Here is a 16,037-nt window from a genome sequence, read left to right as displayed (position 1 = left end):
ATTTTTTATTTTCAGAATCAATTTAGCTTAGATTCTATTTGCTTAAGATAATTATCAATAAGACATGCTAGCTAAGTTTTGATCAAATTGCCTTAAACAATTGTTTCTATCAAAATCCAGATTATGATTCATTTGTTATCAATAAATTATGATTCATTAGAGTTAGATTGAAGTCTTGCACAAGGTCACATAATGATCACACAATCTGGTCTATTAGGTATATGATAAAATAATTATTCTATCATGCTTTTGATGCTTGTTCCAAATCACAAATTGCTTTATCATATTTGTAATGAGTGTTTTCAAATAAGGTGGTTATTTTACATAGATCCCCCTTTTTTTTAATGAAATAACCACACAGGAGTGTATTTTACACATTCATTTAACAGAATATAAAGCTCATAAAGCAAGCAAATGATAATGGTGATCTTTACTTCTAATCATACAAGAATTTCATCAAGATTTATTTCATCTTTTCTTGATTTAGTCTTTTAGTAGTTATCAATTTTTCTTCATTAAGTGCATTTCTGAAAAACTCAATTTGGTTCTAATTATTAACAAGTTTTCAGATTGTTATATGTAAAAGATTAACCATATACATATATAATTTGATTTTAGTATTTTGATAATAAATCATTAGTCTCATAAAGAATAAACTGAATTGATATTTCTTCAACTAGAATCTTTTCATTGAATATTCTATACGCATTGCTTGATGAATGATATCCAAGGATAGAAATATCTTTATCAGATTTGGCATTATTTTCAAAAGACCATATCAAGCATATCATAAGCTACTGAAAAATATGAAAGATATGCAATAGATCATTTTCTATTTTTCAGAAGATCAAATGGAGTTTTCATCAATAATAGACCTAATAGAAACCATATATATGACAAGCAATGATGATAGCTTTTAACAAAAAATCATTTAAGTGGATGACTATCATACAACATTGCCTTCTTCATTTCTTCAAGGATTCTATTAATCCTATTTTACTTATAGTGTTCTTGGTGCAGAAACAATTGAATTCAATATTATTTTCTCTGCACAACTTAATACAAAATTGGTTTTCAACACTATGCCATGATCTTTACTTTCATAGTTTGCAAACCTTTTTCATTTGATCCCTTTTTGTGAGTTTGTGCCAATGCAGAAAATATTTCAATTTAAGTGCCAAGAACAAAACCAATGTAAGCTTTTGAAAACTTAGTGTTGGAAACAACAACTTTAGATTTAGAAATTGATTTTTGTTTGTTTCCTTAGTTAACATGCATAGTAACCTTTGACCTTTCAGAAGATACTCTAAGTAAGCCAATGGCAAGGTCTTTTGAGATTAAGTACATACTAGCATGAGTTGATTTTATATCCCAAAGATGGTTTCTTTAATCTTGGTATTCATAGTGCATATATTCAAAGGCATACCAAGTGCACATTTTCATATCTATGATCGATAAACAATAATGCCATGGATAAAAACTCTCAATCAAGCATATAGAGAATTCATAGAGTTATTCTTAGCAACTTATCCAATAGTGAGTAAATCATACTATAAAATGAAGTGATTTGATACTATTTTCAAAAGTATTTTCTATATCACAAAATTGATCAATACTTGCAATTCATATTTTAATCAAATACTAAAGCAAAAGTAATGATGAGATGCAAGGGTTACTGATTTCATTATTATTATTTTTTAATTACTTTTCATAAGTGTATTTTAAGTTTCACTCTTTAATGTGTGTCTAGAGCACTCATTTGTATGAAAGTTCCATTTGTTTCATGGGTATCTTGGCACACCTTCATCTACATCCTCATATTTTCATTTTGGGTACCCAAGCTTGCTTGGGTCCTTGAGAGTTAGGACATATAGTTCCTTTTGGAATCCAAATTTTTTTAATTATAATAACTTTACTACTTGATTTAATTATGTTAGAACGATAGGTAAAGTTGTTATGCCCATTCTTTTCATGTTTGAAATAAGTTATTTTGTTTAATGGTTTGCTTGGTGAATTGATAACCTTTTTCTTTAGGGATTCATTGCTAAGTGAAGGAGTTAAGCCAAATTTTGATTTATCAAAATCAGCATGTTGGCTTTCAAACATCATTTTTAATCTTTCTGAACTTACAGTAAATTTGTTAATAAAAGACTTCAATTGGTTAATTTCTTTACTTAAGTTTTGATTTTCTTTAATTAAATTCTGATTTTTCTGAATTAATTGTTCTGAATTTAACCTTAAAATTTCATTTTCAGAATTTAGTTTATCTTGTATTTCATCATTAGAATTTCTTTCTTTTGAAATATTCAGATTTAGTTTCTTAAGATTTTTATTCTTCACCGCTAATTTTCTACATTCACCATACAAATCATTAAAGCATTTAATAATTCATCATAAGAGAATTCTTCTTGAAAATCATTTGAGGTAAGAGTAGATTCAGATTTTACCTTGTCTTCTTGTGCCATAAAGCACGAGTTAGTTACCTCTTGTAGTTCCTTGGAGCTAATATCATCATTGTTGCTCCTAACTTTTAATTTCTTGCTTGACTCTTTCTTGGTCAAGGCTTTCTTTCTTTTTATCTCTTTCTTCCTTTCTTCTACCTTCCTCTTCTTCTTTGTCTTTAGGAAGCTTTTGAATCTTTCTTCCTGATTTAGAGTGTTTCCTGCATGCTCAATGTTAGTCTTGCAATTATCCTCAAGTAAACTAACATGGGGTTCTTCGGAAATATCATAAGTTGCTTCAAGAGTATCCCATATTTGTTTGGCAGATGAACATATACAAATTTGGTTGAAAATATTTTTATTAAATGCACAGTAGAGAAGGTTCATAGCCTTAGCATTTAGTTCAGCCAAATTTTTATCGAACATACTTTCAATTAATTTCGTGGGTGTGTGTAGGCCATTTGTTATGACATTCCATAACTCATAGTTTTGTGATTGAGTAAAAATTTTCATTCTAGCTTTCCATTGAATATAGTTAGATCCATCAAACAGTGGAGGTCTGTTTGTGGAAAGTCCCTCAGCAAGTAATACGTTATGTGGGGTTGTCATGATCTTTGGCTCTAGTCGGTTAAGACTACAAATAATATTTGAGCACCTGCTCTGATACCAATTGTCAGGATCAAGCGCTACCATTACACCAAAACCCGCAGGTGTTAGTGAAGGCGCAACTTTATTTCCTTAAACTAGCGCAGGGGCCCATAGCGCCACGAGTCGACTCCGACCAAGCCTCGCCCAACTCCGGACTCCGACAGGGCCTCGCCAGTGGGTTCAGGGACCCCCTAGTGGTATAACCCACCCTACTCCTCCAGCGCATCCACGTTGGCAGGCGGCGGGACTGACTCGGCCCTCCAGGCCTCCGCCAACGTTGACTCGGCCCCTCAGGCCTCTGATGAGAGCACAAAAGTGCGACCTATATGTCACCTAAATTAGTATTATTGCTAACCGATAATGATAAATTCACTGGATTAATATTATATTTGGGTTTGGCACAGATTTTCATAAATTAGAGATAAAATGCACATTGAGTACAAATTTGACTAAAGAAGGATCCCTTCGCAGATCCGACCCGGTTGAAGATCGGGTCGGGTCCGAGTCAGATTCAGATCCGAATCGGGTCCATTTCTTTTGTGTTTTTTGAAAATAATTTTGGGCAAATCTAATTTGGCCATACCATAACTATAAGGTGCTGGGTGACCCATGAAAGACTTGCACTAGACCTCCAGTCAGAACAGATGAACCGTGACGAACTCAGTCCGTCCGTCCACAAGCCAAATTTCATATCACCTTATTTTTTTATCTATATGACTAATTGAATGGAACTTGGTATCTCCCAGCTCCTTCCCAAATCAAGCCGCCAACATTTTCCCTTCCAGATCAGGGGGGAAGGAATGATCCCAAGCGCCCGTTCGAACTCATCCGCCCGTGAAGCATCCGCATCCATGTCAGCGGCCATCATCCCGAATCCACGCTCCCAGCTCATCCCGTGATCAAGATCCAGCGCTCCAGCCCCTCAACCACGATACCTCCCAGTGATTCCCATGCCATGAACGCCCACCCAAAGAAGGAAACCCCTCTCCCGTGATCCAAGCCGCATGCGTCCCCACCTTCCATCCGCATCATGCCAGCCACCGTGCCAGGCTCCAGCTCCTTCCATCGCCCGGATCCACGTCTCTCCCAGCAAGGAAAATCCCAGCTGATCCCTCCATCCGTGCCTCCTTCTTCTGTGCACCCTCGGATCAGCCCCTCCTCCCAGCTCGCCCGTCTCCAAATCCCCCGCAATCACCGGCGATTCCAGCTCCTTCCCGTGATCCTAGCCCACGGCATCCCGTGGCATCTGCCATCTTCCTTCTCCATTTGAAGATCGCGTGCCAGCAGCCCGGATTGCGTCCGTGATCGACTCCTCCCCGCGTCTGCCATCTCCCTTCCGCATCAGGCGTCCGTCCGCGGCTATAAAAGGAGAAGGAGGAAGAGAAGAGGGGTGTACTCGGTTGGGGTGGTGGCTGGCTGGTCGAAGGAAGAAGAAGGAGTTTGGCTCCTTCGGTTTGTCCAAAGAAACAGGGGAAGAGGAGAGAGGGAGGAGAAGAGAGCTCGGTGGAGGCCAAGAAACGAGGAGAGGAGAGAGCTCGGGTTGGGAGAGAAGGAAGAAAAGAAGAAACAGAGCGTTGCTCTGTTTTCTTTGGAAAGAAAGAAAAAAAAAAAGGGAAGTAATATTTTATGTCCACCGTGGGAAAGAGAAGGGGGAAGAGATTTGTTTTTGTTTTATTTTCTTTATTTTATTTGCAGAATAGAAGGAGTATTAGGCCTCTAATCTCTATTTTTATTTGTAATCCATTTTTTTTAATGAAATTCATCAATTTTCTTTTATGAAATCCGTGTTCTAGGTCCATTTTAATGTTTGCTTTAAATACAATATATTAATTTTCTTTTATGCAATCCTTGTTCTGGGTTTAGTTTAATTTCTGTTTTCTTTATGCAATGGTTTAATTTTTCTTTTTATGCAGTTTCTTCTTGTTTTCATCCATTTTTATTTATGCCAGAGCTTTTCTTTGATTAGTTAAAAATATAAATGCTCTTTAAATCTAAGTACATGTCTTTTTATTATTTTTAAATAAAAAAATAATAATTCTCCGGTAGACTAGAGAATTCATCATCATCCCCGAAGTAATGTTTTTCTTTTATCATTCAAAAATCGATTTCAAATCCGAGTGAACGTTTTAATTTTTATGCAACTCCAATCGCCTCCCTGTGGATCGACCTCTTACGACCACTATTCTTCGAGTAGAACAGGTAAGAGTAGAAATTAAATTTTAAACTTTGTCCGTCGGTTCTAACAACGATCTGTCTAGCGTATTTTTAGGTAGGCAGGAATCGGGCGAACAAAATTTTGGCGCCGTTGCCGGGGAGGCAAATCGAGAAGCAAGAATGATCACGAAGATCAAATCGAATTTTGGATACCCGGAGTGAACGCACTCCGGTAGTAAGTTTTTATTTTTATTAATTTTTCTTATTTTGATTATTTTTAGTTAGTAATTTCGTAGTTATTATTAGTTATTATAAGCTTTTTTATTAGTTATTCTGAAATTTGAAATTCGAAATTTAAAGTTTTCTAAAAAAGTAAAAAAAAATAAAAAAATTCAAAAAATTCAAAAATTTAAATTCAAAATTTGAATTCTGTGATTCGAAATTTGAAATTTAAAAAAAAAAGTTAAAAAAAAAGTTAATTAAATTAAAAAAGAAATTCAAAAAAAATATTATTTTTGCTAGTAATTGATAGGGTGCAATCCCCCGAGGTGATCATACCTCTATTGGGGCTCCTCACGGAGTAATCTCCAGAGCTTATTCAACGGGCATTCGGAGATTGACTGATGCATAAGGATTAGTTTTAGTTTACATTCAAGTTATTCCTATATTAAAAATTAAAAAAAAACAACATAAATTAAAAAAAAATTAAGAAAAATAAAAAATAAAAAAAATTGCTTGCTTATTTAATCAGTACAACCTAATGACATTGCATAAACTTAAAAAAAAAAAAAAACCATTGATTATTTGCTGCATTTAGTATTAAGCATTTGCATAAAGTAATTAAGGGCAAAACCCATTAAAAAGATAAGGTCGGGAAGTCATTACCTGTCCTTAGCCCAAAAATCACCACCTTGCATACTTATCCTAAGCCAAGTTAAATTAAAATCAAATTAGACGTTGGCCTTAGGGTTTTCGAGCTCAATTAGGCTCTTGGAAAGAAGCGGCTGAAAGCCACTCCAGTGAGGATTTAGTAATTGGTGATGTCTAGGAAAGTTTTACAATAGTGAGAACTGTTACGGGTATTGTGGTATCGGTGTATCCCTTCTGGCACCACTGCACACCTCGGGACTTTTCTGGTCACTGGTTACTGGATCACTTAACTGGTAAGCTCAAGCTTAATCTGAAAGGGAGATTAGGAGCTGTCTAATCTAGAGAGAATTTCAGGAACTTTTTTAACCTGATAAGTCTCTATGCAACTAGATTTAAGAAGCTACTAAACCTCACTTAGTTCTAAGACTAATAGGGTCAAATTGTTGTGTGGTGTTGGTTGTGGTCATCTTGGTCTAGCCCTTCTTCTTATCTTTTAGGATTTCGTTTAAAAAAAAAAATTGAGTCTAATTAAGTTGTGGAAAATGTATGCATGGTAGAAGGTCATTAAGGGATAAGTTAACCCCATTTGATCCTGAGATTGACAGAACTTTTCATCATAACCTACGAACTGTAAACCAACCGTCGATCTCTACAATGGGTGAACATATTAGAACCCTGAATGAATTATTCGCACCCGCATCTGCTAGTCCCCCTACTTGCATAGTATTACCAATCAATAATGCAGCCCAATTCGAGATTCGGGCTGCAACAATAAACATGTTACCCAAGTTTCATGGGTTCGAGAGTGAACAACCCTATATTCATCTAAACAAGTTTTTGACAATCTGTCAAACATTTAGAAATCAAAACTTAGATGAAGAGGGTATTAAATTAAGATTGTTTCCCATGACTTTAGAAGATCGTGCTGCTGCATGGCTGTACTCCCTTGCTTCAAATTCCATCACATCATGGGAACAACTATCTAAGAAGTTCATGGCTAAGTTCTATCCTATGGTAAAGACTGAAAAAATTAAGGATGCCATAAGAACTTTTAGAGGCAAATCTGAGGAGGAATTTTCCCAACTTTGGGAAAGATTCCATGACTTGTTGGTCAAATGCCCACACCATGGGCTTGATAAGGCTGATCTGGTCCACTTCTTTTATAAAGGACTACCTCCGGCACATAGAAACATGATCGAGTCCATGCACAAAGGTAGGTTCATGGACCAAACCCCGGATCAAGCCTATGAATTTCTTGTTGACTTAGCCGAGAACGCCCAAAATTGGAGTAGCTATGGTGAGGAAATAAATAGAGATGAGTTCGGGTCTAGAAAACCAGGTAATTATGAAATGAAAGCAGACCCAGAACTCAAAAATGTCATGTCCAATCTGGTGACTGGAATGAACAACTTAAGCAAAAAGTTTGATGCTTTCACTGTTTCCACTAGCTCGAGTTTATATAAAGAGTTAAATCCCATCATGAAAGTGGATCACGAGTCACATAGTTTATGTATCTTGTGTAATAGTTCTGAGCATCTAGTGGAGTGTTGTCCTAGTTTACCCAACATTAAGGCTGAGCAAGCAAATGCTCTAAATTCATATAGTGCCTTTAAGAAGCCCACTCCCAACTCGTTCAGCCCAGTTTACCACCCTGATAATAGGTTCCACCCAAATTTCTCATATAAGCAAAATGAACCTATTCAGCATCAAGGTGGTCCACCAGGTTTTCAGAACAACTTCCCCAGGATAGGTCCACCACAAATGAACCAACCTTTGGTTCCATCTGTACCTCCTTATAATGCCCCTATCCTACAGCAACCTTCACAATTAGAAACCATGATGGCTAATATGATGAAACAACAACAAGATTTTATCAAGCAACAACAACAGACCAATACAGCCCAAGCCCAGACTAACCAATTCCATGCGCAAGCAATTGCAAAACTTGAGGTTAGTCTAAGCCAAATAGCAAACTCTCTAGGGGATAGAAAGAAAGGTGAACTACCTAGTCAACCAGTGCCTAACCCTAGTAGACAACAAAATCAAGATCAAAGAGGTCAGTATCAAATCAATGGAAATCTGACCTATGAAGTCCAGGCAATTACCACTTTAAGGTCTGGCAAGCAAGTGGACAACAAAGTCCAACTTTCTGTGCAAGAAAAAGAAGAAAAGCATGAACCAAACCCCACCCAGAAAAAGGCACAAGAACAGGGAACACAAGGAATAGAGGAGAAACCAATAGAGACTTACACACCTAAGGCTCCCTTTCCTAGTAGACTACAAGATTTAAAGAAAAAATCTCAGTACGATGAAATCATGGAAGTCTTTAAAAATGTTCAAATAAATTTACCCTTCCTAGATGCCATCAGACAGATCCCCTCCTATACAAAATTCTTAAAAGACTTAACCACGGTGAAAAGAAAAACCAGAATTCCTAGGCAAGCTGTGATGGCTGCACAAGCCTCATCTCTTATTCAACAGCAGATTGCCCCAAAATACAAGGACCCTGGTTGCCCCACTGTTGAAATTAAAATAGGAGAAACCATCATTCGGAGAGCCCTATTAGACTTAGGAGCAAGTGTGAACCTATTACCCTATTCTGTCTACACCGAACTAGGTTTGGGGGAATTAAAATCCACAAACATCACTTTGTCATTAGCAGATAGGACTGTGAAGTATCCTAAGGGAATTGTAGAGGATGTAATTGTAAAGGTAAATGAGTTTTACTATCCTGTGGACTTCGTTATCCTTGAGACTGAACCTGCAATACATCTAGACAGTCACACACCTATAATTTTAGGTAGACCTTTCTTAGCCACAACAAATGCTGTGATCAACTGTCGAAATGGGATGCTGAAGTTATCTTTTGGCAACATGAAAGTCGAGCTTAATGTCTTCAACATAAGTAAACAACCACCAGACGACAAAGAAATCAATGAAGTTGACATGATTGAAAGTCTGGTTCAGGAGACTTTCTTACAAACTTATAATAAAGACCCTTTAGAAGCTTACCTTGCCCATTCCGAGGAAAGGGTCAAGCATGCGCCTCTTAGTTTTGTTCCCCTTATGAGCATAGATCGTCATCAGCCGACTGTTCTTCATCGGACTCTTCCAAAACCATTCTTAGATAATGGTTGAAAAAAGGAGGATTTACATTTTGTCTGGCTGAAGACATAAAACTTAGCGCTCTTTGGGAGGCAACCCAACATGTAAGTTTCTTTTATTAAAAAAAAAAAAAAATCATCAATAAATTACTAACATGCAGGTTTGGGGGATTTTGCCCCAACTTTCAATTTACCCACCCATATCAGGTACTTCTCCTCTGTCCTCTTACTGCTTTAAATTTTCTTTAACATTGAGGACAATGTTAGATGTAGGTTTGGGGGTATTTTTAAGCATTGGAATTTTATAAAAATAAAAAAAAAGTTTTTAGTTAAAATAAAAAAAATATACAACACACAAGGTATATAAAATCTAAGAGCCCAATGACTAGTTGGAAGTAGTGCAAAGTGAGTTCTTTTTATTAAGTTCCTTTTAGTGAGTTGTAAGCTAATTAGTGCTTTGAATTTCACAACACATCTGGCCTGCATTTTCTAAGGTATAGGTTCGACATTGTGTTGAGAATATGGTAGCAACCTCGAATCCTGATGAACCATCTTTTTCTGATCCAAAAAAAAAAAAATGGTGGATTTAGTCAGGTACATTGAAAAGGGCTACCTATTGTCAAAGGTCAGCGGGCTTGTGATGAGGAACCCGAGCATAGGTCCGTAGGGGAGTCTTGATGCCCGACACCTCATGCCAACTGGTATGAGAATTGTCGACTAATTGCTCGCTACATGGAGGAATCATCACAGGAGTAAAAGTGCACAATATATACACTATCATTTCTCTTTAATGAAAAAAAAAAAACAAAAACAAAAAACAAAAAAAAACAACAAAAAAAAAATGATGAAAAAAAAAATGTATATTGACCTTAAGAAAGACAATAGTGTGAAAGCCGTCGTTGTAAAAATTCGAGTAAACTGGAATATTACAGATAAAACCCATGAGGTATTAAAGTAAACATCCACAGCTCTCGAAATCCTGCAGATAAGATGATTTTGAATCAGCAAATAGGTCTTTTCCGACCAATTCTTGGAAACTACTAATATTAGCGATATTTTGGAGATCCGAAACCTTAGCTGGTGCATGGTCCAAACTTCACTGAGCACTTAAGTATAAATAAGTTTTACAACTTCCTAACGGAAAACTTAATGACTTCAACTTAAATTGCATACTAACCTAGAATTTGGGCTACTTAGTAATTAAAATCTTGTGTGCTTTTGAAATTCTTATCAGTTATGTACTTGAAATTAGACTTTCATTTCATAAAATAAATTTTATTTTGGGATTGAAGTTTGTGGGTAACTTCACTGCAAACCCTCACGAGACAACACTCGTCCACTAGGGTAACCTAGGGGTTTAAAGGCTTGTTGCACATGCTAAGTGCAATCGTAATGCTCTACGAAAATGAGTACTTATCTTACTATTTTTTTTAATAATAAATTACACTTTTGCACTCTTATTTTATCATTTTCGCACTAAATTGCTAGAGACTAGCAATAAGCTAGTTGGGGGGTGTGATGAGAGCACAAAAGTGCGACCTATATGTCACCTAAATTAGTATTATTGCTAACCGATAATGATAAATTCACTGGATTAATATTATATTTGGGTTTGGCACAGATTTTCATAAATTAGAGATAAAATGCACATTGAGTACAAATTTGACTAAAGAAGGATCCCTTCGCAGATCCGACCCGGTTGAAGATCGGGTCGGGTCCGAGTCAGATTCAGATCCGAATCGGGTCCATTTCTTTTGTGTTTTTGGAAAATAATTTTGGGCAAATCTAATTTGGCCATACCATAACTATAAGGTGCTGGGTGACCCATGAAAGACTTGCACTAGACCTCCAGTCAGAACAGATGAACCATGACGAACTCAGTCCGTCCGTCCACAAGCCAAATTTCATATCACCCTATTTTTTTATCTATATGACTAATTGAATGGAACTTGGTATCTCCCAGCTCCTTCCCAAATCAAGCCGCCAACATTTTCCCTTCCAGATCAGGGGGGAAGGAATGATCCCAAGCGCCCGTTCGAACTCATCCGCCCGTGAAGCATCCGCATCCATGTCAGCGGCCATCATCCCGAATCCACGCTCCCAGCTCATCCCATGATCAAGATCCAGCGCTCCAGCCCCTCAACCACGATACCTCCCAGTGATTCCCATGCCATGAACGCCCACCCAAAGAAGGAAACCCCTCTCCCGTGATCCAAGCCGCATGCGTCCCCACCTTCCATCCGCATCATGCCAGCCACCGTGCCAGGCTCCAGCTCCTTCCATCGCCCGGATCCACGTCTCTCCCAGCAAGGAAAATCCCAGCTGATCCCTCCATCCGTGCCTCCTTCTTCTGTGCACCCTCGGATCAGCCCCTCCTCCCAGCTCGCCCGTCTCCAAATCCCCCGCAATCACCGGCGATTCCAGCTCCTTCCCGTGATCCCAGCCCACGGCATCCCGTGGCATCTGCCATCTTCCTTCTCCATTTGAAGATCGCGTGCCAGCAGCCCGGATTGCGTCCGTGATCGACTCCTCCCCGCGTCTGCCATCTCCCTTCCGCATCAGGCGTCCGTCCGCGGCTATAAAAGGAGAAGGAGGAAGAGAAGAGGGGTGTACTCGGTTGGGGTGGTGGCTGGCTGGTCGAAGGAAGAAGAAGGAGTTTGGCTCCTTCGGTTTGTCCAAAGAAACAGGGGAAGAGGAGAGAGGGAGGAGAAGAGAGCTCGGTGGAGGCCAAGAAACGAGGAGAGGAGAGAGCTCGGGTTGGGAGAGAAGGAAGAAAAGAAGAAACAGAGCGTTGCTCTGTTTTCTTTGGAAAGAAAGAAAAAAAAAAGGGGAAGTAATATTTTATGTCCACCGTGGGAAAGAGAAGGGGGAAGAGATTTGTTTTTGTTTTATTTTCTTTATTTTATTTGCAGAATAGAAGGAGTATTAGGCCTCTAATCTCTATTTTTATTTGTAATCCATTTTTTTTAATGAAATTCATCAATTTTCTTTTATGAAATCCGTGTTCTAGGTCCATTTTAATGTTTGCTTTAAATACAATATATTAATTTTCTTTTATGCAATCCTTGTTCTAGGTTTAGTTTAATTTCTGTTTTCTTTATGCAATGGTTTAATTTTTCTTTTTATGCAGTTTCTTCTTGTTTTCATCCATTTTTATTTATGCCAGAGCTTTTCTTTGATTAGTTAAAAATATAAATGCTCTTTAAATCTAAGTACATGTCTTTTTATTATTTTTAAATAAAAAAATAATAATTCTCCGGTAGACTAGAGAATTCATCATCATCCCCGAAGTAATGTTTTTCTTTTATCATTCAAAAATCGATTTCAAATTCGAGTGAACGTTTTAATTTTTATGCAACTCCAATCGCCTCCCTGTGGATCGACCTCTTACGACCACTATTCTTCGAGTAGAACAGGTAAGAGTAGAAATTAAATTTTAAACTTTGTCCGTCGGTTCTAACAACGATCTGTCTAGCGTATTTTTAGGTAGGCAGGAATCGGGCGAACAGCCTCCGCCAACAATCCCCCCCCCCAACATGATGCCTGGGTTTCGAACTCGAGACCTATGGCTCTGATACCACTTGTTGCCCAGTAGATACAACCCAAGAGGGGGGGTGAATTGGGTCCTTTTAAACTTTTAGACTACTTCTAAAACTTTTCAATTAATTATGCTAAGTTATATAGATGCACAGTGAAATTTAAACTTAGCAACAGTTTGATGTATAGAATGTGACTAGATTGAATATGCTTGCAACTAAAGGATGCGCGGATAAAAGTTAAGCAAGTAATTTATCTAAGTAAGTAAGTGAGTAAGTTAGACAATGACAAGAATCATTACAAACACAACAAACATATAATGGTTCGGTGCACCCCAGCACCTACATCCACTCCCCAAGACCTCTTGGGAATTTCACTATAATCCTACAGATTACAGCCGGTTGTTTTACAAGCTCACAATCCAACTTGTTGTTTTGCGAGATAACAACGAACTCGGTCGGTTTTCACAGGCTCACCGACTAGAACCAACCGATTGTTTTCTCGGGTTCACAATCAAACCCAGTTGGTTTTCCCCACAGGCTCACCAACCACAACCTTACAACGATTGTTTTCCGGGTTCACAATCAACCCAGTTGGTTTTCCCAAAGGCTCACCAACCACAACCTAACACCGTTGGTTTTTCCTTTGGCTCACCAACTAACCTTAACCCCTTGATTCAATCCCTTCATTGAATCAAGTTACAAGATATTAAAACTAAGATTTAAAGACAAATACAAGCTTCTCACTTAAGCAGATATAGCAAATATAAATAAGTAAGGTAAAGAGAAGAAGCCCTTAAACTAATTTGTAGATGGAGGAACTCGGCTTCTTCTTCACTTGACCCTCTTCTGATTTTGCACGAAGTAGAGGATCACCGAGGCAGCACACAGTTGAAGAGGAAGCTTTGGGATTCACTTGGATGCTCTTCTTCTCTCTATTTTGCTTTGAATGGCCCTTTTGTGCTTTAGGGAGATTTTCCTTGTAATCTCTTCTAAATCTCTTTCCTAAATGTTCTCTCCCACTTCCATGCCGTCTCCCCTAGCTCTCCTCTTGATTTTATAGCTTTACATGTCGTGGAACCAGAAATCTAGCCGTTAGAGAGAAAAATAGAGCCGTTGTGCACAGTCTGCAACTCCTGACAAAGTTTCCGTTGGGATCGGAGTCGACTCGCGCGATCTGGAGTCGACTCGGCTGTAGCAGGAGTCGACTCATGCTTTTCTGGAGTCGGCTCGGCAACTGTTCCAGATTTGAATTAAAGTGGTCTTCTCGACTGGGAGTCGACTCGACTTAACCCGGAGTCGACTCGCCAAAATCTGGAGCTGACCTTGCACTTTTGGAGTCGGCTCATCCCAAGGAATCCATAGATGTATTCTTCAACTTGGCTCACTCGAGTCGACTCGTGAATTCTGGGAGTCGACTCGGCGCTCAGAGGCCGAACTCCCGATCTTCTGTCTTTTGGCTCGTTCAGTCTTGGAGTCGACTCGAACTGTTCCGGAGTCGACTCGGCTCTCAGTATCCGAAAAACAGTCTTCTGTCTTTTTGGAGTAGCGCTGCCTTGGAGTCGACTCGAACTGTCTTGGAGTCGACTCGAGTCTCAGAGACAAAAAACACTGTCTTCTGTCTTTTGGTGTAGCGCTGTCTCGGAGTCGACTCGGGCTTTGCGGGAGTCGACTCGGCACTCAGTGTCTGAAATTGGCTCTCTGACTTTTTGCCTTGTATTTCTCTGGGAGTCGACTCTTGCTTCCTTAGGAGTCGACCTGCCAACCATTGGAGTCGACTCGAGTTCTGTTAGATGTATGCCCTAGAAGCCAATTTGGCTGACACATTGTTGATTCTAGGGACATAATTTTGTACTTGACTATTTATTATTGAATAAATAAAAGGCATCTTTTTCATTCATATTGTTTATGTGTCTATGAATCGTCCAAGAAATTAATAAGATGATGATACATATTCTCAAGAGTTGAGAATTTGAGCCATGTATCATTGGTGATTAATTTCTAAATGCTCCTGATCAAAGGATCATCACGAGGACGGTGATCGATCCGATCAGTGCACAGATCACTCTCCTTCTGGATGGACGAGACTTGAGTCCACAGTGTAGGGACACTGAAGTGATAGTGCAGGTGCTTGTTAGAGAACAAGGGTAATGAGCGTGACCAATACAAGAAGTCACTTGGATGTCTATCCACTCGTCAGTGACTTGCTTGATGTTGCAGTAGTGTGACTGGTCCTTTGACCTGCGGCGCTTCGGCTACTCACAGTGAGGTTATTGTAGTTTGACTGCACACATACATGGTCTCTAGCCATATGGGTCCATGCAGTGTAGATTGGCTGCAGTAAGTTCACTGTAGGAGTAAGGGTATGCACCTATATGGAATCTATCGACCTTGATAGATAAGGAGAGATCCTATGTGATTTATAAGACTGAGTTCGTAAGACCTCGGCCGGGGCAGTATGCACAGTGGAGAAAGAGTTTTTCACTATCGAACTCGAGTCGAATAAATCTTGACATATGACAGACGATGGGGTTTGACGAGTTGTCCATGACCTCCGTCCTGTAGGGATCCACGATAGTAGGACTGTATCACATGTTTAACTGCACCTAGAGGTTCATCATTCTATTCTGCTGGGTAGCCACTACATGCTGCTAGGTGTCACTGGTGGATGGTGGGACTCATAGGGATTATCTTGATGATTGATAAACCCTAATGAGTTGAGTTGGAATCGTTCCAACCCATTGAAAGGAGTTTTCAATGATATAGTGATAGAGATCACAATATATCTCACTACCAGTCAGAATAGAACCTATGGGGGTCACACACACTAGAAGTATTGACCGATCCGATGGTTGAAATCGTGATTAGGAATCACAAGAAATCAATTTGATTGATAAGAAGTTGAAGAAGAACAAAGGGAATTAATTAATTGGACTTGAAACAAGAATCCTACTTCGGGTAGGATACCTAGAGTTCTAATTGGATTAGGACTGGGATTCCTACTTGGAATAGGATTCCTCAATCCTAATGAGATTAGGAGTTTTGAATTAAAATTGGATTCCTACTTGGAGTAGGATTCCTAGAAATCCTAATAGGATTAGGACTTCGGATTCAAATAGAGTCCTAATTAGATTAGGACTAAAATTAAACAAATCCTAATTGGATTAGGATTCCTTAAGTCTAAATTAATTATTAATCTAATGAATCAACATGACTCCTAATTGGATTAGGATTGAAGAGTTCAATTGAGTCATGGTTCATTCAAGTCCTAATTGGATTAGGAC

The sequence above is a fragment of the Phoenix dactylifera genome, chromosome 6 (genome assembly GCF_051530095.1).
Source record: "Phoenix dactylifera cultivar Ajwa chromosome 6, Ajwa_hap1_PhDact_Kaust_v1.1, whole genome shotgun sequence".
Classification (NCBI taxonomy): domain Eukaryota; kingdom Viridiplantae; phylum Streptophyta; class Magnoliopsida; order Arecales; family Arecaceae; genus Phoenix; species Phoenix dactylifera.
Note: the sequence above shows the minus strand (reverse complement) of the source record.